Here is a 27900-nt window from a genome sequence, read left to right as displayed (position 1 = left end):
TGCCAGTTGTGAGATTGGAATCCCTACATATCTAGTTATATGTACTACAGTGCTATGTACTTATCGCATGCCCCACAGAGCTTATATGCCTGGAGAGTGTCTAACCGTCATCTAAGGCGGATGACACCAGCAGGCCCTGTAAAGTAATCCAATGGGGGTTAAAAGGTGTTAAAATGTATTGGGATTGCATGCACATAGTCAAGACATATATATATACAGCCACAGTGGGATATAGTTACATGCACACACTGAGCTGCCATTGTTGGGATTAGAACCCACACCTATCTAGTTGAATACATTATAATGCTATGCACTTATCGCATGCGCCACAGGCCCTAGGTTTTTGGAGAGTGTCTAACAGTGCATCTACAGTTGATGACATCAGCAGGCTCTGTAAAGTAGGTAAATGGGGGAGTTCACAGGTAGGCACAGGCTTTAAAATATATTACCATTACACATACATATCCAGGAACTACATACAGCTGCAAGGGGATATATTTACACACACTCACTGAGTTGCCATTGCTGGGATTAGAACCACTATCTATCTAGCTGTATATACTATAATGCTACACAGTTATCGTATGCATTGTATACGCCATGGAGATTATGTGTTTGTATAGTGTCTGCCACTGCTGTTGATGTGGATGACATCAGTAGCTGTTGACAGGGAGGCCACTGTTGTGGAGGACACAAGTTACAGGGCCATAAAATGAATGACCATTGCACAGACATAGGCCTGCTGAGCATGTGTATTCTGCTGTATGTAGAATAGATACACAGACACACACACACAAGGTGGCTGATGTGAGATTATAACCCCGACCTGCCTACTATTGCACCATACTATTCGCACAGGCCACTGGTTACAATTGGTGTATGACTGGCTGCAGCACTACATCATACTATGCCTTTCTGTCACTCTCTCTTTGTCTCTCTCTGTCTGCCTCTCTGTGTATGATATATACATAACCTATATATATATATATATATATATATATATATATATATATATATATATATATATGTCTATATTAAAACCAACAGATCCAGATATATCTAATATGTGCTACATGCAGATAGATAAAGGTAATTATGTCTGATGGGGATAGGGAGAGACAGTTGAGGGATACATATCTCCCTGTATGTACAGAGATATATGTACATCACAGTTCTATAGTCAGATGTAGGTTCAGACATATGGGCTGAAATTATCTAATTGTAGGAGCATGCCCAGTATGACCATCATTAATTACAATGGGACTCCAGGCCAGAACTACCGGGACTCCAGTCCAGGATTTTTTTGTGCTACAGCCAATTGTCTGCTGGACCTGGTGGAACAGTCCAGCACCTCCCTGATATACTGCCTAAGAGATTTCCTGGCTGTGTGCTGTCTGTAATATGTGACCTATATGTAGGGTGTGTACAGCATGTATTGTGAACAGAGTTTTGCATAATATGTCTGGTAAATTTTACATAGCACTGTGATTTCTTGGTACATCAGTGGCAGATCATTATAGACTGATGTGAGGAAATGCTGACAGACATTTGGGTTACCAACACCATACACTGCAGGGAACCTATGCTACTACAAGAACTGTTCTATTCTGCACATCCTACATTAGTCTGGCCAGTAGTTCCTCCTTCCCCTTATATCTGGGCCTTTATCCTGCCCTAGTCCAGTTCCTGGCTTTGTCCACAGTTGCTGCTCTATGTAGTTGTAGGTATGCTGTGACTGGGGTAAGAGATGTAACACCACACACATAGGGTTATGGACTTCACACTTCTGACTGTACCTGTTTTGCAGCTTGTCCAGCATAGTGCCCCATATGTCTTCTGTGGTCCTCAGACATTTTGTTTTGTACTGTTATTATAAGGCTACATGTTGCCCATACCTCTTAAACTCTTACAGTCATTAATGTGGACAGGGATATATAACAGTGGGACATATGCCCAAACATGGGAACAGGATTTTAATATTGCTCTTACAAACCTAGACAGTTGGTGGAATGGTTTTGTATTAGCATGCATTTTCCAATGGATATGAAGTCTGCATCTGACTTGTCTGTTATTAGTTTCTCACAGAAACCTTTAGTCATTTGCCAATAGTTTGGCAGAAAACTGCAAATGTTATGACAAACAGAACAGATATATGAGCCATAAATGTGAACATTCTGTTAAACTCTGTACATTTGTGGGGTATGGATGGTGCCCACTGATTTGTTGTAAGTACTGACACAGTTATGTGACAGCCTTTATATCCTGCTGCTACACTAACTTGTTACAACCTGCTGTTCTACTACCCACCATCTAGGTTACTGAGGGCTGTATAGTGGCCATATCCATAGGCCCCTCTCCCTCTGTCTTTGTCCAGCTTTCTTGCAGTAACAAATACTGACATATGGACAGTCTGTAGAACTCCTACCATAGGTGTAGCTAACATGCAAAAAAAAGGTGCAGCCAGTCACAAACCATGTACCCCATCAATCATGGTAATGTACTTACCCACCAACCCACAACAGCCACCAGACAATGCAGTTTACTTCCTGACTCTATCAACCACATACAAACATAGCAGTTTGATCCCTGCATATTGCGGAAATAGCACATGTCACCAAGTTGATTGGGACAGCCCAGGGATTGTGTGATCTGCTGCTATTACCTTGCAATATACTGTGACTGCAGTTGTATGGGGACACGGGTGTGTTGGGGGTATGGGACTCTAGCATTGACAGTCAAGCATCTGTCCTGTGACCCCGCTGTATGTCATTCCCTCACATAGTGCATTGGGTTTTGCTGGCTTGGCCCTACTGCATATTAAGGTTTAGCCAGTATTGGACGGAGAGTTCCTGTTGTCCCACACAGCTGTCAGTTGCCCCTTGCATTTTTTCAGTTATAATTCCCAAGTGTGTACTCCAATGGTGCAGAGTATGTAGGGGAATCAGATTGTAGGGTGTATGCATACTTTGTAGTAGTGTGCTGCAGTTGCAGACTGTGTGACTGGCTCATTATGCTGCATTCCACCTGATAGGTACATCACTGGGGTTTAAATGGGCCAGTGTCTGTTGAACAGGGTATATCAGTCATTTGTACTTGACTGGCTTTCCCAGGCAATTTTTAATTTTTTTTTTCAATTTCTTTCACTACTAAGCAGTGCAGCATACCGCACAAACCTGCAGCGCTACTGTAAACAATGCTCAGCAATTTTGACTCTCCCACAACCACGGCCATGCTCAGCTTTTCTTAACCTTGCTAAAACATGCTCAGCAGCATCAGACACACACCCCTGCTTAGCTGTGTTTAGCTGAGTGCAAACTGGTGCCTTTGAGCTCCAGTCCAATTTAACATACTGTGACACACTCCCTTTTGATGTCAGCTACCTGTTCTACCACTACCTACACAGTTCTAGGCCAAGCATGAGTTGTATCTGCAGACATTGAAACCCTTTTTGCTATTCAGTAACCCCAGTTCATTTACATACAGCTAATTGCGTATAGCCTGGATACTTCACTACTCCAGGGCCTGCCTCCATAGCAACCACTGACACCTGCCATTGTAATACTCTGCATCCTGGACACTATAATGCAATAAATTTGCAAATGTCTACGTTACAGTTTTGTACACATTTTAATTTTTTTTCCATAATGGCATATTTTTGCTTCACTGAGAGCCATGCATTTTTTAATTATTTGCATTGCTTTCTGGATGCACTGGCCATAGTTTTGGCCATTTGTATGCCTACAGTACCATATCCACCCTTTATTGTAGGCTTTTACAGCCCCTGTTTAAAATGTATACTCCGGTACACGGTTTCTATCTGCATACATTCCCTACACCAACACAGCACCTACAGGGGTGCTTTTCTGCTTGTTGAATTGCAGATCCACCTCATTTGCATGGTTTTCCCAGCTTATGAAGTGATATGCATTCTACAGACACCTCCATGTCTGCACACTTCTGCACACCCTTCAGCCATGTTTCCTGGATCGCTTGGTGGCCATGTTCCATGTTCGGGCTGCAACACTATTCCTACATGGAGGATCGCTCCATGTAGGCTTTAATGAATTCCACCCATTATCTAACCATACAATCCGAACATTAGCACTTGTATATTATCTATCCATACAATCCGAACATTAGCACTTGTATATTATCTATCCATACTATATCAGCATTAATACTTATATTTTATCTACCCATACAATACCAAAATTAGTGCTTGAATATTAACCACCCATACAATACCAGTGTTAGTGCTTGTATATTATCTTTCCATACAATGCCAGCATTAGTGAATGTATATTATCTACCCATACAATAACAGCATTAATGAATGTATACTATTTACCCATACAGTACCATTATTGCATGTATATTGTCTACCCATAAAATGCCATAATTAGCACCTGTATATTATGTAGCCATACAATACAACATTAGTGCTTGTATATTATCTAACCATACGATAAGAGCATCATCGAATGTACATTATCTACCTATACAGTACCAACATTAGCACTTGTATGTTATCTACCCATACAATACCAACATTAGCACTTATTTATTATCTACCCATACAATACCAACATTAGCACTTGTATATTATCTGTCCATACAATACCAACATTAGCGCTTGTATATTATCTACCCATACAATACAATATTAGGACTTGCATATTATCTATCCATATGATAAGAGCATCAGCGAATGTACATTATCTACCTTTACAGTACCAACATTTGCACTTCTATATTATCTAACCATACAATACCAGCATTAGCGTCTGTATAGTATCCACCCATACAATACCAACATTATCGCTTGTATATTATCTACCCATATAACAGCATAAACACCTGTATATTATCTACCAATACAATGCCAATATTAGAACTTGTATATTATCTACCCGTACAATACAACATTAGCACTTGTGTATTATCTACCCATGGAGTACCAACATTAGCATTTCAAGAGGATGAGAAAATGTTAGGCTCAATGAAAGTTAAATCTAGGAGTGATATCTTATCTTTCAAGCCAGCTGCAAGGGTTTCCACCAGTAATACAAACAAGATTTGGGGATGGAGGACATGCCTGTATTGTAGCTATAGCAATCTGATAGGTAAGTAATGCCAGCTGACCTACTGTAATCCTTGCCAAAGGACTTGAGTATAGAAACTGACACTTTTCTGCAAACTGATGTGGAAAGCCAAAGTGCTGTAATACTAACCAGAGGAACAACCACCTGACTGAGTCAAATATTTTCTGGAAACTCAGAAGGGGACCACAGCAGAAGTATTACTATATTTAGTCATTTTTGAACACTCAGGGCTAGTATAAATGTGGGCCACCTATGTGGCCTTTAACAAAGCCTTGTTGAAACAGAGATCTAAGATACAGTAAAATGTTTGCTTTGGGTTTGTTTAATATTTTTGGGTTTTGGGTGGCAGAGAGAGGTAGTTGTATAATTATCAGGACAGAGTTTATTAATCTGTAGTTTATGAAAAATATTATTTCTAAATTATTTCAGTCTCTGGAAGAAGAAGCAATGTTGTGTCTCTACTCTGTGAAACAGAGTGGTCACCAACTCCTTTTTGAAAAACTTACAAAAACCTGCAATGGGGCCATCATGGCCTCATAAGCTTCCTGGAGTAATGTCAGTTATTGAAAGAATCTTATTAACAGTTATAGGAGTCAGATAACCTAAGAATATAATTGGTTTAATGTTTGGGCAGATTGAATGAAATTAAAAAAGAAAGGTGCTCCTCAGTAATAAACTTACATCATCTTTGACAGTAAGACTCCTCCACCTAACCAGTTTAATACCACTTACCCCTATAACATGCCCTCCCAGTTTCCTATGCACTCATTTTCACCAACTACTGCTGCTGTAGAAGCCCTGATTCATATCTAAACAGCTACAGGCCTCACCATGCTAGGGGGTCCTTGAAATGTAATACCGCATAATGATGAAACTGTTCCATGTGAATCCCAGTAAGGAATTGCCGTACTGTTTGAGCTCTAAGATTATCTGAGTACCTTTTTCATCCATTATCCATGCTCCCTCCCTTTGTTCTGCTTTTTCATGCTTTAGCAGGATTACCCAGTAAGCAAACTTTTAAGTGTTAAACTTTATATCCAGTGGAACCTGATTTAAGTAACAGCTAGGAACTAAAATGTATTAATTCCTGTCCTGGCATTTGGAGGATCCCATAGTTCAATATGCAAAGGAAGGGTGTCCTCCCACCATTCCATATCTAGTTTCTTACTTTTTTAGTCCAACTTGTTTTTCAACTAGTCATACTAGCTCAAGCTTCCATTAACCACATACATTATGATCATGGACACATTTGCAACCTGTTTTCTTTCCATCTGTTGCTGTGTGCAGAATATTCCAACAAGCTCCATTTGCTCACTGAATCTCTGTATCATTATTTTATTTGTCAAACAGGAATACTGGCAATCATTCTGCAGATATCCCCTCATGCCAGGTTACCAACATCATAAAAAGCTAAAATAAATAGGTTTCTCAGTGCCATCCATTTTAAGGTAGCAGTGACACCTAGAGTCTTTCTGTGCATATGTTTGCAAAGTTATATTTGTAATGTTAAGAGAGGGTTATTGTACATTTCTCTGCAGGAAGTTCTTTGCACAAGACAGCAATGCTAAATTAATGATGTGTAACTTGTGATACTGCTCTGATCAGTTGAGGGTGCAGATATAACAAGGTCTGGTTCTGTACCGTCAGGCAATGTATATTATTTTTTGCTGGATACTGTACATGACAGACTAGGTAAAAGTCTTGCACTATAACTTGTTGAAAGAAATAGCACTAAACCAGGCACTTGTATGTTATTCATTATCACAGTTATCAAAATGAAACATAATTATTTAATTTAAAAACAAACTAGCATAAAAATCTATTGTTTATATACAGCACCCCTTCTCAAATGCAGCATATTGGTTTGTGCCTAACACTGTCCTCTATTTCCTTGGCAGATGCTGACAAAGCCTGCCAAGAGATCAGATATGTTAATTGATGCAAAACTCTCACCAAGGAGAAAGAAGGCAGGTCAAAATGGTATATTTTGTTTGCTTTTCTGATTAAGATAATGTACTAGAGGTTTCACGTCAGTAGATACTGAGAAGAGGAAAGATGAACCCTGTGAGTTTTTGATTAGCTGGTAGCAGGGAACTAATCACAGTGATTCTCTAGCACAGTAATACACCGCTGTGTCCTCAAGTTGCAGCTGGTTAACCTGCAGCTGGGCAGTGGAACCACTGGTAGATGGAGTCATCCGATCTTTTACAGCAGGTGAGATGTATGTTGTATAACCTGTCCTGAAAGCTGCTAACCATTCCAGCCGTGCTGCTCCCCGTGCCTGACGGATCCAGTGCATGTGGTGATCATTGATGTTGTATCCAGACACTGCACACTGCAGGGTTATGGATGCCCCTGGTGTTCCGATTTCTGTTTCTTTCTGAGTCAGTACAATACTAGCTGAGCAACCTGTGTCAACATGAAGAGGTCAGCTAATTTAAAGTCAGAAATCACAAGAAGAGTATGGAAAAAAATAATAAAAGTGATTTTAAAAATGTATATAAAATGTAAAGTTCACCTGATAAACAGTCCAAAAGGAACATCAGCATTTGAAAGGAACACATAATAAATTCTCCTTTAAACATTATATACAATGTCATACAAAGTACCATTTCTTGAAATGACATGCATGAATTAACCTAAAAAGCTATGATGGTGCCCTTCAATTAAATGAAAAATGTTACAGACTGCTTTGCATAAGAAAATCATTAGTCCAATGTTCGGTATGGGATCATATGTCTAGCTCAACTCCCATGTCACACGTACTTCAAGCCTCTAAGAATTTTTTTTACTGTAAATGGATTGTTAAAGGTCATTCTCAACCATAATGCACTCAGTTTTTCAGATTATTTTAAATGTATTTCTTGGATAACTATAGTAAACTTGTCAGCAATAAGCAGAAACAGGCTGATGGAGTTTGAGCATTTATTCACATCTTTGTTTTAAACCCTAACATTTGTCAAAGTATAATCTTTTACAGTGCAATTTAATGGTTATAAAAATTCCTGACCAGTAAATATTGTTAAAAAGGTTAATGCTGGGGGGATGCATACTTCACTTAAAAGTCCTCACACCCCAATATAGTTAGCCTTTAATGAAGGGGTACAGCAACTTTAGGTTCAGTACAGCACAGAATGTACCTGGAACACAGCCACCCTCAACAGCACCATTCTCCAAACTGATTGTCAGTTACCTGAACAGGTAGTGTCCCAGGTCGAAGTATAAATGGACACAGTCCTACATGGGATGTGCTGCCAAGTATCGGACCGGCCAGCATCTGAAGCTTTAAGGCACTTTCCAGGCCGCCTCTTGTCACAGTATATCTGGAGCTGTATAAACTCAGTGATCAAGCCGCCAAAATTGTATTTATTTATTTATTTACAGTTTGTTTGCCAGGATAGTCCATTGTGCTAAAAGAGCACATTTTCAATGGAGCCCTAGGGAGAAAAGCTCCAACATGGTTAAAAATTAGACAATATACCAACAAAAGATATTACATAATTTTAAAATGTAATTGTTACAAAAAATGAAAATTGTATTATGAAAATGAAAAACATATAATGGTGTAACATGCACCAGCAAGAGAAAAGAGGGTAGTTCAGGGTGATAGGAGGGGCTGTAGGAGTAGAAAGCATGAGGAGGTTGGGAGGGAACTGGCTAGAAGGTAGAATAAGTACTAAATGGGGACTGAGGTTGTAGTAAGTGATAGAGTGGGAGACAGAGAAGAGAGGTAGGAAGAAAGTGAGGAGAGGTAGAGGGAAGTCAAGAAGGGGTGAGAGCAGGAACATTCCCAGTGAGAGGAGGGGTGAGAGGAGGAACATTCCAAGTGAGAGGAGGGGTGAGAGCAGGAACATTCCCAGTGAGGGGAGGGGTGAGAGCAAAAACATTCCCAGTGAGAGGAGGGGTGAGAGCAGGAACATTCCCAGTGAGAGGAGGGGTGAGAGCAGGAACATTCCCAGTGAGAGGAGGGGTGAGAGCAGGAACATTCCCAGTGAGAGGAGGGGTGAGAGCAGGAACATTCCCAGTGAGAGGAAGGGTGAGAGCAGGAACATTCCCAGTGTGAGGAGGGGTGAGAGCAGGAACATTCTCAGTGAGAGGAGGGGTGAGAGCAGGAACATTCCCAGTGAGAGGAGGGGTGAGAGCAGGAACATTCCCAGTGAGAGGAGGGGTGAGAGTAGGAACATTCCCAGTGAGAGGAGGGGTGAGAGCAGGAACATTCTCAGTGTGAGGAAGGGTGAGAGCAGGAACATTCCCAGTGAGAGGAGGGGTGAGAGCAGGAACATTCCCAGTGAGAGGAGGGGTGAGAGCAGGAACATTCCCAGTGAGAGGAGGGGTGAGAGCAGGAACATTCCCAGTGAGAGGAGGGGTGAGAGCAGGAACATTCCCAGTGAGAGGAGGGGTGAGAGCAGGAACATTCCCAGTGAGAGGAGAGGTGAGAGCAGGAACATTCCCAGTGAGAGGAGGGGTGAGAGCAGGAACATTCCCAGTGAGAGGAGGGGTGAGAGCAGGAACATTCTCAGTGTGAGGAGGGGTGAGAGCAGGAACATCCCCAGTGAGAGGAGGGGTGAGAGCAGGAACATTCCCAGTGAGAGGAGGGGTGAGAGCAGGAACATTCTCATTGAGAGGAGGGGTGAGAGCAGGAACATTCCCAGTTAGAGGAGGGGTGAGAGCAGGAACATTCCCAGTGAGAGGAGGGGTGAGAGCAGGAACATTCCCAGTGAGAGGAGGGGTGAGAGCAGGAACATTCCCAGTGAGAGGAGGGGTGAGAGCAGGAACATTCCCAGTGAGAGGAGGGGTGAGAGCAGGAACATTCCCAGTGGAGGAGGGGTGACAGCAGGAACATTCCCAGTGAGAGGAGGGGTGAGAGCAGGAAAATTCTCAGTGTGAGGAGGGGTGAGAGCAGGAACATTCCCAGTGAGAGGAGGGGTGAGAGCAGGAACATTCCCAGTGAGAGGAGGGGTGAGAGCAGGAACATTCCCAGTGAGAGGAGGGGTGAGAGCAGGAACATTCCCAGTGAGAGGAAGGGTGAGAGCAGGAACATTCCCAGTGAAAGGAGAGGTGAGAGCAGGAACATTCCCAGTGAGAGGAGGGGTGAGAGCAGGAACATTCTCAGTGAGAGGAGGGGTGAGAGCAGGAACATTCCCAGTGAGAGGAGGGGTGAGAGCAGGAACATTCCCAGTGAGAGGAGGGGTGAGAGCAGGAACATTCTCAGTGAGAGGAGGGGTGAGAGCAGGAGCATTCCCAGTGAGAGGAGGGGTGAGAGCAGGAACATTCCCAGTGAGAGGAGGGGTGAGAGCAGGAACATTCCCAGTGAGAGGAGGGGTGAGAGCAGGAACATTCCCAGTGAGAGGAGGGGTGAGAGCAGGAACATTCCCAGTGAGAGGAGGGGTGAGAGCAGGAACATTCCCAGTGAGAGGAAGGGTGAGAGCAGGAACATTCCCAGTGAGAGGAGGGGTGAGAGCAGGAACATTCTCAGTGAGAGGAGGGGTGAGAGCAGGAACATTCCCAGTGAGAGGAGGGGTGAGAGCAGGAACATTCCCAGTGAGAGGAGGGTGAGAGCAGGAACATTCCCAGTGAGAGGAGGGGTGAGAGCAGGAACATTCCCAGTGAGAGGAGGGGTGAGAGCAGGAACATTCCCAGTGAGAGGAGGGGTGAGAGCAGGAACATTCCCAGTGAGAGGAGGGGTGAGAGCAGGAACATTCCCAGTGAGAGGAGGGGTGAGAGCAGGAACATTCCCAGTGAGAGGAGGGGTGAGAGCAGGAACATTCTCAGTGTGAGGAGGGGTGAGAGCAGGAACATCCCCAGTGAGAGGAGGGGTGAGAGCAGGAACATTCCCAGTGAGAGGAGGGGTGAGAGCAGGAACATTCTCATTGAGAGGAGGGGTGAGAGCAGGAACATTCCCAGTGAGAGGAGGGGTGAGAGCAGGAACATTCCCAGTGAGAGGAGGGGTGAGAGGAACATTCCCAGTGAGAGGAGGGTGAGAGCAGGAACATTCCCAGTGAGAGGAGGGGTGAGAGCAGGAACATTCCCAGTGAGAGGAGGGGTGAGAGCAGGAACATTCCCAGTGAGAGGAGGGGTGAGAGCAGGAAAATTCTCAGTGTGAGGAGGGGTGAGAGCAGGAACATTCCCAGTGAGAGGAGGGGTGAGAGCAGGAACATTCCCAGTGAGAGGAGGGGTGAGAGCAGGAACATTCCCAGTGAGAGGAGGGGTGAGAGTAGGAACATTCCCAGTGAGAGGAAGGGTGAGAGCAGGAACATTCCCAGTGAGAGGAGGGGTGAGAGCAGGAACATTCCCAGTGAGAGGAGGGGTGAGAGCAGGAACATTCCCAGTGAGAGGAGGGGTGAGAGCAGGAACATTCCCAGTGAGAGGAGGGGTGAGAGCAGGAACATTCTCAGTGAGAGGAGGGGTGAGAGCAGGAACATTCCCAGTGAGAGGAGGGGTGAGAGCAGGAACATTCCCAGTGAGAGGAGGGGTGAGAGCAGGAACATTCTCAGTGAGAGGAGGGGTGAGAGCAGGAGCATTCCCAGTGAGAGGAGGGGTGAGAGCAGGAACATTCCCAGTGAGAGGAGGGGTGAGAGCAGGAACATTCCCAGTGAGAGGAGGGGTGAGAGCAAGAACATTCCCAGTGAGAGGAGCGGTGAGAGCAGGAACATTCCCAGTGAGATAACAGGTGGGAATGCAGTAGGGGCTAGAAGGTATAGTGGTTATTGGTGGTGTGAATTTGTGGTGGAAGAGAATTCCTGAGCCTTGCTATGGAGAAGGATAGCAAATGTTTGCCCGGAGTGCATACAGGTTTGTATAGTTCAAGCAAGTTCTGCCTGAGTAATCTATCAGGTTGGTGCGTTTTGAGAGTTGAGGCAAGAGAAGGGCAGAGAAAGGGTTTAAAGATGAGTTTATGTGCATAAGTAAGTTGGATGTTGGAGAGATAGTTAGGCAGTTCAACCCAATTTAGTATGTGGAGGGCATTACAGTGGTGGGTGGAGAATCTGGTTCCAGTTGCAAACTTTGCAGTTTTGTTATAGCAGGAAGTTAGTTTTGTATTTAGACTGGATTGAAGATTAGCAAGCAGCGGGGCAATATACAAGAGGGAAGGAATAAGGAAGGTGGCAGACAGAACATGTCTAGTTAAAGGAGTAAGACAGTGGTTTTGATGATAAAGCATGTCTAGTTTTTGTTGAGTTTTCTTTATGTTTGTTTGAAGATGAATGTCGAATTTTAATTGATCATCAGTAAGGGCGCCGAGTAGCTTTGTGTGAGGTACGATTTCAATAGACGTATTGTTTTAACTAGTTATGAAGAAGGAGTTCTTATCAATTGTGGTACATTTTGTGGGGGTGAATATCATAACTTTGGTTTTGGAAGCATTAAGTGCTAGGCGATTATTTAACATCCAGCACTCAGTTGAAGAGAAGGCTTCTTGAGTTAATGTCAGACGTTTGGGGAGGGATTCAGAGGAACAGATCATAGTAGAATTGTTTGCCTACTGGACATGCTTTGCATTAGGAATATACTGGTGAAAGTCATTTATGACTATGTTAAATAGCAGAGGGCCTAATATAGAGCCCTGTGGCACACCTGTTGGGGTATTTAGGAAAGAGGATATACATTTTTTTCCGCTTGATGACTTGCTGCCTATAGGTAACTGGAGAACCAGTTGACAGAGGAGGTGGATAGATTAAGATGAGAGAGTTTAGACAAGAAGGTATGAGAGATAGTATCAAAAGCCTTGGATAAGTGTAGCAGGAGGGTAGATACAATATTACCGGCATCACGTGCAGAATTGATGGTTTAACGGAAAGAGAAGAGGTGTGGAGGTGCTGTGACCAGGTCTAAATCCATGTTGTGTCGGGGTTAGAAGGAGGTTATCTAGAAGGTAGGGTAGTAGTTGTAGATGAATACATTTTTCTAGAATTTTAGAGATAGGGGAAGAGGATGGTGATGGGACAGAAATTAAAGATGTTGATATTGTTACCCCCTTTGTGAAGGGCAATGATAAAAGTTTTTTTCCAGAGTAGTGGTACGTGAGAGTCATGAATTGATCAGTTTATTAGGATGGAGATGAAGAAGGCTAAGCCATTGGCAGCAAGCTTGAGGAAATTAGGTGGAATGTTATCTGGGGCATTTGAACACGGTTTTAATTTGTAGGAGTGTTTGTTATGGTAGAGATAGGGATAGGTTTGAGAGTAAAGGTGAGGGTTGAGAAGTACTGTTGGTAGTGGAGGGTGTGTTGTGGAAGGTAGGAGAATGCAAATAACAAAAAAGATGAAGGCAATAAAAAGTCACTAGTAAACGTGAAGAATTGCCCAAACAACCACAAGGGAAGCCCTTGTGGTTGTTTAGGTAGGAGAATGCAGACAAGGTATATTATTTGTGAAAGATGTGGTGAGTTTGGCTATTGAGTCTATAAAGAATGAGTTAAACTGTGTAGCTAAGGAGAGATCAAAGGTGTTAGGATCTGGGCATGGGTTTTCTTTTTTACCAGGATGGAAGAGGGTAGAGATACTATTCCAAAACTTGTTAGGGTTAGCATTGTGATTATTTTGGAGTAAGGAGAAGTAAGATTTCCGGTCAGAGGCTATGTGCTGTTTGACTTTGTTATGGAGTTGCTTATAATCAGTCAGGGAGGAGGAAGTTTTGTATTCCTGGTAATGCTTCCATGCTTTGTCCTGGAGGAGCATGAGGGTTATGGTCTGTTTGGTTATCCAAGGGGTGGTATTGTATTTAACTCTTTTAGTTCTAGGGGGAGCAAAGCAGTTTAACAGGTTGATGAATGTAGTATTAAAGTAAGTAACAGCATTATCCAAGGGTAGGGATTTTAGAGGGTTCCAGTTGATAGGTTTTAGAGAAGGTTTGTGGATTGAAGTTTTTCATGGAGTGAGTGGATATATAATTGTGATATATACGTAGAAAGGAGGGAGAGCAACGGGTGAATGTGGGAAGAGGATCGCTAAGAGAGTCCGGAAGAGTACCACTGTCAGAGATAGTATAGGGGTGAGAAAATAGTATCCAGTCTAGAGTGCTACTGGAGGAGCTATCCTTAGAGGGTCTAGTAGGGGAGTTAATCAGCTGGGTGAAGTTATATAGTTTTAAATTTTGGGAGGTTGTGGGTGATGGAATGTTAGCCCAATTAATATTAACATCGCCTAGCATTATAGTTTCATTTTTTTATGTTATTTGAAAACCAGGAGAGGATTTCCTCAAGAATAGGGATGTTGTTGCCAGGAGGAATGTATAGGGCAGCAATACATATGTTTTTGTGTTTATTTATCTTTAGGAGGGCTAGGGTTAGCTTGCAGTATCAAAGTGGGGTGTGACGTTAGTGTAGGGTGTCACAGATAAGGAGGAGGAAAAAGAAGAGCTACTCCCCCACCTTTCTTGTAGGCTCTGTCACTTCTTATGATGCTGTAGTTGGGAGGGGTGATTTCAGGGTCAGTTATATGGGGTTTTAGCCATGTTTCAGATATAGAGAGAATGCCAGGCTGCTTGTGGAGGAGCCAGGTCTGGAGGCTGGGTATTTTGTTGCATAAGCCTTGGGCATTTAGTGTTGCAAAAAGAAGAAATTTATGTGTGTGTGGGGGTGATAGAGGTGGGCTAGGCAGAGGGTCCAGGGTTAGGATGGATATTGACAGAGAGAAGTATAGAAATACGTTGAAGTAGGTGGGAGAAAAGGAATTTAGAGTGTCAGGGTGGGAATTGAGGTTGGGAGTGACTAGGAAGGAGGCAGAGGTTCTATTAGCAGGAATGAGTCTCTTTGAAAAGAGAAGAATTTTACTGAAATTGTACAGTTAGGGAGAAATGATATTTGTGGGAGGTGACATGCTGATAGTAAGAAGACGTAATGTGGAATGGGGGTGAGTGAGATGTGTCAGGTAGATTGGTGAGCAGGTAGAGGCAGGAGAGGTGGAGTGGAAGAAGTATTACGAGAAGAATTTGTGTAGGCATGAGTTGCATAATGATGCAGTGGATATCTCTAGAGTTTATGGGAAGAAGACTTTATGGTCGGGGGTTAAAAGCTAAAACTGGTGTCTACATGGAAGGAATAGTGAGATGAGCACTAAGTGGGTTGGGGTGAATGGAGGTGGTGGGCTTAAATTGGAAAAGGGTGGGTAATAGGAGAGGAAATGTAAAAATGAGTGGGGAGAAATGCAATAAAGATAGAGGTGTAAATGGGTGAGTTGGAGTGGAACTGGTTTTGGGGAGTATAAGTGTAGATGTGCTGGGGGCCAATGGGAATTGGGGGCAGGGTAGGGAGGAGGAGTGAGCCCAGAAGGCAAACAGAGTGGGTAGAGTCGAGGAGGAGGGAAAAATCCCCAAAAAAACCAATCAGTGGTTTGGAGTCTAACAATGCAGCGAAGCTACAGAAAACGGTTTAGTAACTGAGAGCTCAAGACGTTTTCTTTCTCTTTTTTCTCTTTTGTTAGGCTTTGTTTTTATTTATTTAAGTATTTAAAAACTGCCCAAACTTCAGTAAGGGAGGCACTGGATTGTCCTAGCACTAGGGTGTAGTGAAGTAGAGGAGAATTATACTGGAATGAAAAAGAAATTCCGGGCATAGAGAGAAACAGAGAAATTAGGTTGGCTATATAGACTAAAACAGCACTGGGGAAATGCCATTAATCTAGTTAGTAGATAGGACTAGACTTGTGGGGAGTGGATATAAGCTGTGGGTGAATGCTGCCACGTAGTGGTAAAAAGTAATAAATGTAACAACTCTTATCAAACAGGTGGCAGGAGAGAAATAGCATAAAGTAGGGAAGGGAGGGAAAAGGAAAGTAAAGGAGTGCAGTGGGGCACGATTGTACATGCCGCGGGTACAAGACACAACTATCTACAATGACTAAATAAGCATGTATAATTAAATATAACCACATACATGCTGTCAGACTTTGTACAAGACACAACTATCTACAATGACTAAATAAGCATGTATAATTAAATATAACCACATGCACGCTGTCAGACTTTGTACAAAACACAACTATCTACAATGACTAAATAAGCATGTATAATTAAATATAACCACATACACGCTGTCAGAGTTTGTACAAGACACAACTATCTACAATGACTAAATAAGCATGTATAATTAAATATAACCACATGCACGCTGTCAGACTTTGTACAAGACATAACTATCTACAATGACTAAATAAGCATGTATAATTAAATATAACCACATGCACACTGTCAGACTTTGTACAAGACACAACTATCTACAATGACTAAATAAGCATGTATAATTAAATATAACCACATACACGCTGTCAGACTTTGTACAAGACACAACTATCTACAATGACTAAATAAGCATGTATAATTAAATATAACCACATGCACGCTGTCAGACTTTGTACAAGATACAACTATCTACAATGACTAAATAAGCATGTATAATTAAATATAACCACATACATGCTGTCAGACTTTGTACAATACACAACTATCTACAATGACTAAATAAGCATGTATAATTAAATATAACCACATGCACGCTGTCAGACTTTGTACAAGACACAACTATCTACAATGACTAAATAAGCATGCATAATTAAATATAACCACATACACGCTGTCAGACTTTGATAAGGAAAAATAAAAGCAGACTGTTGACTGCGCTGAAGGAGCCTAGGGTTTAGGCAGTCCCAGGATGTCTTCCTTAGGAGAGGAGGTTTCTTGATGGGATTGAAGCAGCATGGGGGAGCACCCAGAGAAAGGAGACTTCAGAACTTTCTTGTCACTGAAGTGCACTCTTCTCTGTGGACTTTGGGTGGTTGACAGTTGGCTAGTGCTTCACCAAGACTGGCCAGATAGGTATCTAGTTCATGACTGCTTCCCACTTCATAATTTTTTATTGTGAAAAGTTGTTATTTTAAGACAAATATATTCTTTTTAGTGGTTTTGTCAATACAAATTTTATCTCATATCTTAATGCTGGGGTCATGTCTTGGTTTACTGTGGGAAATGCTTATCAATTATATATTTTTTGTGAGAGAAGGTTTTACATATTTGTCAAAACTTCTGGCTAAAGGCTAGGACTTGTGGTTTGGGGGAAGGATGCCATTAAACATTTTTACTACAAAACTTCATTTTCTAGTTTACTTAGGTTATTTCATTGACTCTCCTAATCTCTGCTACCTACTTGTCAGTCACCATTTTCAGTAGACAGACAATCCTGGAGATTTTCTTATGATTTATCATTTTTTTGTAAGGAAAAATGTTGCTTTTCTGCCAAAAGGTCTTACTTGTGACTGGCGCTTGTGTGTTTGCTGGTCATTACTAAGAAATGTTAGCTGCCTATTATATCATCAAAGGAACAGTTTATCAAACAGCATTCTGTCGAATATGCCATTTATGAAACTGCTCTTACTGAAATCACATTACAGTAGGGATCGGGAAATTTGCACTTACCTCACTGAAGTGCGATCTCGGAGTTTGTATATATAATTAGCAAGGGGTGTGGGGGACATGGTGGGGTTCGATGATGGCATTTCCAATGAATAGGCATTCATTGAAGTGATGGTTTAATAATATAATTTAGACCTAGAAATTTTACCTTAGAATTTAACTATTCTGTCAAAATCTAAAACTGACTCTTGAAGCTTTTGCTAGTCAATTGCCAGATACCTTTTTTGGTAGCCAGTTCTAGATCCCTGTGAGGATTCTCCTCTAACTTATTATTTTTATTTATTTGTTTATTTATTTATTTACTTATTGTTGAGGAAAACTTACTTTCCTGTCAGAAAATTGTTCTTTGGGACTGGGGTAAGTGTGTTTGCTGGTTGTCATTAAAGATTTTTGCCTCAGAGCTTAGCTCTTTTGTCTGGAGTGAAGACTAAGTCTTTAAAGCTCTGCTGGACACTGATCAGACACCTTTTGCAGCAAAGACATCAGTGTCTGTCCCAATAGCTTAATCATTCCCTTCCCAAGCTGTAAAGGGAGAAAAGTTATCTGGGATGTATCTTTCTGGGCTTCAACTTTCCCTTGGCCACTGATGGGTGACTCTGCTGTAGCCATTTGTTTTCCTCATCACTTTCTCTCAGTTTCTTTAGTGCTGCTCCATGTGAAACCACTAAGGACCAGGAGGCAGGAAAATCCTCTCCCAGGTGTTAAGCTACTGTTTTTGAGTAAGGGAGAACCTCTCTTGTTTGCATTAGAGAATGGACCATGTTATGCCCTTTTGCTAAGCCAAAATGGGAGCTTCATTCCTGGGGAAGGGACAATCCTTCTAGCTGCTGTTTTTCTGAGGAGGGGAGTCTCCCAGAAAAAGGAAACATAAAGTTAGATATTTATCTACTCCTAAATCAGATAAAGAAGATTGGCTCAGTGATGCTAAAGGTTTCTTTAAAGCTTTTTGTCTTTATGGTATATGCTAAATCTTCTCTTTTCAAAAAGGAAAAGGTTTTCCTCACTCAGGTTCTGATTCTCAGTCTTAGGTACAGAATTTAGGCTTGGACTGTGTTTCCTGAGATCTCATTTCACAGAAAGGGGAATTTGACTCCGAGGAATTTTATCAAACTCCTAACTGCAGCAAGTCCTATTCCTTCTAACAAACTGGGAAGTGGTTTTGATAAGTTTGTAAAGAAAGTTTATTCATTTTCCACCTTTGCTTTGAGAAGAATGAATTGCCAGGCTTACATGTTTAAGTTTTTGCTGGCTTTTTTTGACACTATGAGAAAGATAATTGCTGACCTCCCTTGTTCAGAGACTAAAGCACCTCTGAACTCTTTGGTGCCCTTTGTGTCTCGATAACCAAACATTCTCTAAAATGTGTTTATTAGACTGCTGATGCTTTTTGTGAACAGCCACCACTGGGTCAGTCATGAGAAGATTTGCATGGGACATTAACAGAATTTACCAGAGGATGTCAAAACTGAGGTCCTGTATGCTTCCCTGGATAAACATGTGTTATTTGGGCCTTCCTCTGCTGAGGTCCTTAAAAGGTTTGATGGATGTGGAAAATTAATTCAGGGGGTTATGCCATGTTTTCAACCCTTCTTGACAAAATATAATAGAAGCTTTTCTTCCAGTTATTTTTTTTTCAGGAAACAGAATAAGAATTCCCAGCAAAGCACAAACAAACAGAATTTCAAAAAGCAATGGCAGGGAGGTTCTATAAAGAAAGGAGGGTCCTTCAAAACATAGGACAATCAAGGAAAACAGAATGACAACATGCCACTTCATGTCTTCACTCCCCCTTACTTTAACAATGTTGTTAAGCTTTCCCAAAGTCTAGGTCCGTACTTCCCTTTGTGGTACCAGATAACTTCAGACACTTGGGTTCTGAGAACCATTCTTGAAGGCTACAGCTGATAGTTGGAACCCCTTCTTCCCTTTCAAGGGATTTGTCTTCATCCATATAATCAAACCTCCCTGTTCCCTCCTACTCTAGATAACATACTATCACAGGAGTGGGGGGTTATAAAACCTATTCCCCCAGATCAAATAGAGATATTCCTGGTAACAAAGAAAGAAGGAAACTGGGGACCTGTCCTAGACCTTTCTTTTCAAACATTCATATCAAAGTCTCACAATTCAAGATGCTGTATCTGCCATATCTGTTACCTGTTATTCCACCTCTCAGTTTTACAGTAACTCTGGATTTGAAAGATGCTTACCATCTCATCCCAGTGCTTAAAGACTGCAGATGCTTTTTATCTTTTTTCTGTGTCTAATTTATGTTTTCTGGCATCTCCTTTGTGTTACCCTTCAGTTTGTCAACAGTTCCAAGAGTGTTCAGAAAGTGGCTCCTGTCCACTGCTGGTTGCAGGACATTCACTTTTTTCCCATATTTAGGTAACTACTTTGTTTTGCAGATTATTTCTCAATCTGTCAGTAATCTCTGGTTTGAGTATTCAAAAAAACCCTTCTGAGCCTGTGTTTTCAGGTGAAAATATAGACATTTTCTCTTATTCCCTTTGACAGGTTAGTGTTTCTGGTGTGTCGACTGCACATCTCTAATGATGGCTTTTCTTTCTCAGGACAAAGTGGAATGTTACAAGAAACTATTTCTAATTTTTCAACCAGACGCAGGCATCTAACAGGGAATATCTCAGAATTTTAGCATCCTTATTCACAGTCATTCCTAATGACTTAGGTATTGACAGTATAAGAAATCTTGACCATGAAGTCTGATTTTCCAGCTAACAAAATAGAGTTGGTCTGTCCTCTTCTAGAAATAGTTCTGGAAAATAATATTTTCACTTTTGGGAGCAGATATTTTGTTCAAAGTAAAGGTGTAGTGATGGGGAATGCATGTATCAATAGCTACACTGACTTGGTCTTGGTGTTATGGGAAAACGAGAAAGTGATGACCAGCAATTGTTATGTGTACTTTATGTAATTCTATAAGTGATTTGTAGATGATATATTTATTATCTGGTGTGGCATGCAAGATTAATTAGAGGGGCTCATTGAGATGCTGCATGGCACTACTAATTATTTGAAATTCTGTTTTGATAGATTGCATGACTCTATAACTTTCCTTGATGTAAGAGTGAATAGGAATAATTTCAGTAGCCTTCAAACCAGCATTTACAAGAAAGAAGTGAAAAGAAATACCCTTCTGCATAAATCTAGTATGCACCCCAGACATGTGAGTAGAAATATATTGAAAGGACAAGTCTATAGAGTGATGAGACTTAATAATAATGATGTTGATCTTGAGATAGCTCTTGATAAATTAAAGGATGAGTTTATTGATGGAGGTTACAGTATAACTGAGATCGACCACTATATAATAGAAGTGTTGTAACCAAGGAGAGGTAAGGGGAGGCCTTATTTTTCTAAGAAGAATACTAATAATAATGTTAAAATAGATGAAATAGCTAATATTAACAAGAATAGACCACTTTTTACTTTTTCAAATGATATTAGCATTGCCTGCAATATATTTAGAATGCATTGGTCAATTCTGTTAGCTGGTCCTGATATTAGGAAAGTTATTGACACACAACCTAAGTTTATTTTTAGGAACAACGTATCTCCAAAATGCCAGTTGTATTACAGGAATCAGCAAAAAAGTGCATATACATTGTCTGAATGCAAATGCACTACCAGTTCTGCATGTAAATTTATTTTAACCTGTACTTAATTTGTTCATAAAACAAATGTTTTTTACATTACATTTATTTATTTTTTGCTAATTGTAGAACTAAGAATGTTGTTTACTATGCATTGTGTTTGATATGTGATACATTTTATATCAGTAAAATCAACTGACTTTTTAAAGACAGAATCTTAGAGCATCAAAATGATACAGCAAAAGGGAAGGTTATGAATGCTTTAGCAAAGCATGTAATTGGCTGTGGTTCACAACACACTTTTAAGTTTTTTGTTTTAGAAGTTGTATCTGTAAGTGACAGAACTGGAAATGTAAAAAAGAATAAGACGGAATGTGTAGACCAAAGATGGATTTTGTTGTTGAAGGCTTTTATTGAACCAGGTCTTAAGGAGAGGGTTTTGCTTAAGCCTGCTTTGAAAGCATGTCCATTGGAAGCACGTCCAATATTAGCTCAGAGGTTTATTCTTGGATAAGGTGGACCAACTTTTCAGAAATATTTAGAGGTTTGTTTTGTAAATAAGAATTAATCGGTATTGGTGGTATTCTGTTTTGATCCTCTAATATTAGAACACACCCATATAAGGATTTGTTAGATGGAACATCTTGCCTTGTGATCGTGAGATGCTGATCCAGTCATTTAATAGGTCTGAGGGTATCGCCCTATATTAATGAAGCTATTGGTTGTGCTTTCTTGTTCCTCTATTTGAGGGATAATATTTAACCACGCCTAAGGATAGACCCAATAGACGAGATACTTTGCTTTATGATTGGATGAAATAAATCAAAGCAATTAGTTAGTTATTTTAAGAGGCTTGGTCAGTATAAGCAATTTTATTGGTGGTGTAACATTAGTTCCTCCTTTGAGGTTAAATGCTAAACTTTTTATTCTTGAAACGTGATTTTAGTTTTAATTTTGATTGGTTTGCTTTTATTTTAAATTACTATTTGTTTGTTCTGTATGTATTCTGTTTGTCTGAAGAAGCGGCATTGTTTTACAGTGAAAGCGGTCACCACACTGTTAATAAATTATTGTCTAGTAAGTCCTCTGAGACCTGTGAGTGTGCAGTTTTCAACATGTCAGCACTGATTAGTAGTGACTTAAGAGTACACACTGAAAGATGATGCAAATGGAATTATGGTTAGAGTTATAAAATGGCATGAAGCACTGATTAGTAGTAACTTAGAGTACGTGCTGAAAGATAACATAAATGGAATTATGGTTAAAGTTATAAAATGGTATGAAGCACAGATTAGTAGTAACTTAAAGTATGTTCTGAAAGATGATGTAAATGGAATTATGGTTAAAGTTATAAAACAGTATGAAGCACTGATTAGTAGTAACTTAGAGTATACACTAAAAGATGACACAAATGGAATTCTGGTTAGAGTTATAGGTTCATAGGCTGATACTAGGCTATCTGCCCTAGGGCATTTATAAGCCTAGCCAGATTGTGTTTGGCTTTCACCACCCTTTTACATTAGTTGACTGTGCCTCTGTATAGTAGGTCACAGAAGATAGCCCTTTTAAGGTTAGTTTACTGTGCCTCTGTCTAGTAGGGGCACAGAAGAGATCCCAGGGGTAAACCTACGATCTCCCATCCACTCGTCAATATTTCTCTTGAAGAGGGCCATTGAGGGGCTCTGCCTAACATGGATTGGGATTTTGTTCCAGAGTGCGGGGAGCCTCTGGGATATGAATCTGTCCCTCCAGCATGTCCTATTTATTTCTGTGCTGAGGTTTAAGTCCCTAGAGCATGTAGCTCTAAGGGATTTGGATTTCCTGAGGTGGAGCATGTCCATTAATTCTGGTTTGGACATGGCTTTATACGTCAGGCACAGATCGCCTCTGAGTAGGCGGTAAGCAACTGAGTAGTGATGGAGTTTCTTTAGCCTAACTGCATAGGGCATCTGTTTGAGTCCCTTGATCCTCTTGGTGAGGTACTTTTGGGGTCTTAAAAGTTGCTGCAGGTGTCGGGTAAGGTACATTCCAAATGGGGCATTGTATTCAATTATGGGCCTGATGAGTGATAAGTAGAGGGGCACAATGACCTCTCTTGATCTAGATGTGAACCCTTTTGTGATAAGGTGGGCTATATAGAAGGTCTTTCTAACCACTTTGGCAACGATTGTCAAAGGAGAGATTGCTATCTACTTGGGTCCCCAAATCCCTAATTACTTCTTCCATACTTAATGGATTACCACCTATGTGGTAATTTGTGGGCACTTTGTTTTTCCCAAAGGGGATGACTATGCACTTTGGAGGTAGATGTCAGCAATATCTAAATCAAATCTTACTGTCTCCAGTAACAGTGTGATAAACTTCTCAACCTCTCACTGAAATGACAGAACAATTTTTATATATAACTGCTGCCTGTACAATCCATTAAGTTGCACGTGGGCTTTCTCTTCAACTTCCACCTCTGTAAAATATTAGAATGTATAAATATAACTACTGTCTGTACATAAATGTAAATAAAAATTAAATACTCTGTGTTTAACTGGAGCTTATTATAATGCAATGTAAGCAAATGGAGCTTTTCTCCCCCAGCCTCTGCTGAAAATGGGTATTACTCAGTCAGACTTTCCCAGTAAACAAAGACAAATAAATAAACTGAAATAGACATAATTAAAATGTTGTTAGCTTCTGCATTCATTTTATTGTCTATAGACTCATAGTATCAAAGGAGGTTAATGGGCTAATGGCCATGGGGCCCTTACAAGCCTAGCCAAGAGTTTATCCCCAAAAAAGAACTCTCAGTCAGCACCTGTCACCCGGGTCAATTAGGGACAACGACGGAACCCCTGAGACAAATTTGTGGTTTCCCATCCACTCATCAATGTTGCTGTTGAAGAGGGTCAGTGAGGTACTCTGTTTGACATGTATGGGAAGTCTATTCCAGAGATGGGGCAACCTCTGAGAGATAAACCTGTCTCTCTAGCAGATTTTGTTGCTGTCACATATTAGATTTAGGTCTGTTGAGTGGGTAATGCATGATGAGTTAGATTCATGGATATGGAGCATCTCTAGCAGGACGGGGCCGATATTCCCTTGTAGGCAAGACATAGATCATCTCTGAGCAATCTGTATGATACAGAGTAGAGTGATAGTGATTTGACCCTATCCGCATAGGAGAGATGTTGGAGGCCATGGATTCTCTTTGTGAGGTATTTCTGTGGCCTTTCCAATTGGTGCAGGTGTTTGGAGAGGTACATACCAAATGGGGCATTATACTCAATTACAGGCCCAATGAGGGAGGAGTACAGAGAGGTAATAACCTCCTTTTTTTCTTGATGCAATCCCTTTATTTATTGAGATGAACCAAGTAAAAGGCTTTTCTGACCACTGTTTCCACATGATGGTCAAATGTGTGATTGTTGTCAACCTGACTACCCAGGTCTCTTACCACAGGTTGTGTGCTTAGGTGGTTGCAGTTGATGAGGCAATCAGTAGGGGCCGTGTTTTTGCCCAATGGTATGATAATACTTTTTTTGCATTTAACTTAAGGCCATGACTTTGGCTTCAGTTATTTGTAGCTGTAAGACCCTCTCGCAGTATATTACCATCATGTGGGGAGTCAATCACAGCACCCAACTTACAGTCATCCACAAACCTGGTCAGCCACAGACCCTTTATCTTTGCCTGGAGCTCTGAGAAGTAAATGCCAAACAGTAGGGGTCCCAGGATAGATGCCTGGGGAACACTATTAGTGACAGGTCTGCTGTCGGAGGTGGTGGCACCTATTTTGACCTTGTGAGTCCTATTGTTGAGACAGTTGGCCACCCACCTGATGAGATAGGGATTTATGCCAAGTTCTGTTCACTTTTCGATGATGCCTCAGTGGGAGATTGTGTCAAAGGCCTTGGCCAAGTCAAGGTAAGCTGTGTGTACCGACTTTCTCTCATCCAGGGCCTTGGTGACAGCCTCAAAGAAGTCAACCAGGTCAACAGGCAAGTCTTGCCCCTGACAAATCTGAATTGGGTGTGATCAAGTGCTTGGAGATTGCCTATGTCCTTGTTCATGAGATCCATAATAATACACTCCATGGCTTTACAGGTCAGACTTGTCAAACTAATGGGCCGATAGTTTCCTGGGTGAGTAGTGGCACCACCTTTGTGCAAGTGGATGACAATGGCAGTTCTCCACTCTGCTGGAATGAAATCTGTATTAGGCTGTGGTTGAATAGCGTGCTCAATGGCAAAGCTAGTTCTTGCCGTAGATGATGCAGAATACAGCCTGGGATACTACCAGGTACCATGGAAGCTGTATTATTTGCCTTGGATAGGGCCTTTAACACTTGATCTACAGAGATGTGAGGTGTGGGGCAAGTATTGGGGGTGTCAAGTGGGCCTTTGGGGGGGATAGGGGTGAAGTTTGCCTGAACCTTCAGCTAGAAGGTTCGCTAAGTCAACAGACTCAGTGTAAGTGATACCATTAAGTACTAATTCAGAACAAGCCTAGGCTCTGCCATGGAGGTTCCTGATGTAACTGAAGAAGGACTTTGTGGTTTCCCTTTGTTGCAGAGGCTAGTTTCAACTCATAGTTGGCTTTGGAAGTTTTCACTAGTAATCTAATTTGTTTGTTGAGGCTGAGGAGGGAGTTTTTCCAATTTGGAATGTGTTCCTTTTTATCCTTGGATAACAGTTTCTTCCTTTTGTTGTAAAGCCTGTTGAGAGAGGATGTCCAACAGAAGACAGGTTTGTGCTTCCTTGAGGAGCAGGTTTTAGTTCTGTTTGCTGAGTCCATGTAGTTGTAGAGGTGCTTATATACTACATTGGCATACTGTTCAGCATAGTTGTCTGCATCCTCTGAAGAGGGCGGTGGTGTGAAGCTACTGGTACCCTTCCTTAGGAGGCTGCAGTCAGCTTTTGAGAAGTTTTTTAGCCTGGTTATGGCTAGAGAGGGGTTGAGTGAGATAGAAAGTATGAATGAGACAGATTGATGATTTGATCTCGCCAGGGAAGAACATACTATGGGAGCGGTGCAGCAGTCGACCTTGTTGGTGAGAACCAAGTCCAGAATGTTATCTCCCCTTGTGGGGGATGAGACAAGCTGGTCTAGTGTGTTAGAACTGATGAACTCAAGGAATCATTGGGTGAGTGCATTAGTACAGGAATAGTTCACCCAATCTATAGTGGGGTAGTTGAAGTCACCAGGGATCAGAGCATTAGGGGGTACCTTGATGGAGTCAAGTAGGTCCAGGTAGGAGGAGTAGTTGTCCTGAGTCATGGAGGGGGGTCTATAGCTGGCTATAACTTTGATGGATATCTTGCCAACTGTCAATTGCACCTGGAGTAATTCCAGTGTGTCATGCTGGCAAATCAGTCTGGTGGTGTGCCTGTCCTGAATGAAGATAGAGACTTCACTACCCTTAGTCTTTCTGACCTCATTTTGGGGTCAGAAAGTGTGGAATGAGGTATAGCCTGGTAAGGCAGGAGTGCTCTCTGCAGCCCTGAACCAAGTTTCTGTGACCACACAGACGTCGACATCTTCCAGTGTGAGAAGTACCTCCAGTGAATGCATTTTCAGGATAAGGTTCCTAGCGTTAAGCAGCTTGACCTTCAATTTGCTTTTTGACATATTTTTTATGTTGGAAGATTTTATTGTCCATAAACTCAGTACAGAGATTATCAGATCTTACTGTCTCGAGTAACAGTGCTGATAAACTGATATAGACTGAATTATAATGTCCGTAGATTCTGCACTCATTATGCTCAGAATTATTCTTTCCTCCTGAATAATATAATTAATATTCTGGAATGCTGGATATTTGACCTGACTTCTGCACTCACTCTGCAGTGTCTGTACCAAACTTCTGAGGACTGCACTGCAATGACTTTCTGTGTATTAGTCCGAACAAACTAACTGTCTGAAGAATCTTCTAATAATACCAAAACCTTGCAAATTTCTATACGCCTCTTTAACCTTGGTTCCCAACCCTTGTACCATATAAACAAGATCTGTTTGTACTCAGTGTACTGCACATTCTTTTAGCACATTTTATTCTTATTAGTATTCTTGACTGAAGGCTATTTTCACTGACTGAAAGTGCATTCACTGAAACTGTATGCAAAATGTAAAATATATAGTCCTGCTCTAATATGACTACATTTCTAGACTTAAGCAAAAAGAATACTATATTATTGTCTAACAGACTACATTTAAATGAAATATGATTTTACAATTCCTTCTGAGATACCCGAACAAGTATCTATTTCTGTAGTTACTTATAAAATATAGACACAGGCCTGACCTTACATTTCCATGCCTATGCAAGGTCTGTTCTACTAACGGTATTTATGTAGGATTTATTCTGTAACAATTGTCTCTGAAATTACTGAAATGGGATTTGCTTATGTAATTGCTTGATAAATCTATTAATATAGTCTGCAAATGATACTATAATGATCACTAGAATCAATGTACATATCACTTATAAAATATTTTCATCTAGTAAATAAACTTGTAATTTAAATTTTAACCACTAGGTGCCATAAACAAACTATACAATAGAAGGAGGAAGCTACTACATGATAGAGCAAAATCCCAAAAAGGGAAGGCATCTCTGATCAGTATTAGCAAAAAACTACGGGCACTTATAAAATCGTCTAAGGCCTGCTTCGAGAGAAAAATTGCACAGGACACTAAGGATAATCACAAGGCTTTCTTTAGTTATGTTAGGAACCTGGCTGGGAATTCCCAGATATGCTCAGAATAAGTCCAAAATGACAAAAAATACA

The sequence above is a fragment of the Protopterus annectens genome, chromosome 11.part0 (genome assembly GCF_019279795.1).
Source record: "Protopterus annectens isolate FY-2018-M chromosome 11.part0, PAN1.0, whole genome shotgun sequence".
NCBI classification, from domain to species: domain Eukaryota; kingdom Metazoa; phylum Chordata; order Ceratodontiformes; family Protopteridae; genus Protopterus; species Protopterus annectens.
The sequence above is the reverse complement of the archived record's forward strand: the minus strand, read 5'-3'. Positions refer to the sequence as shown.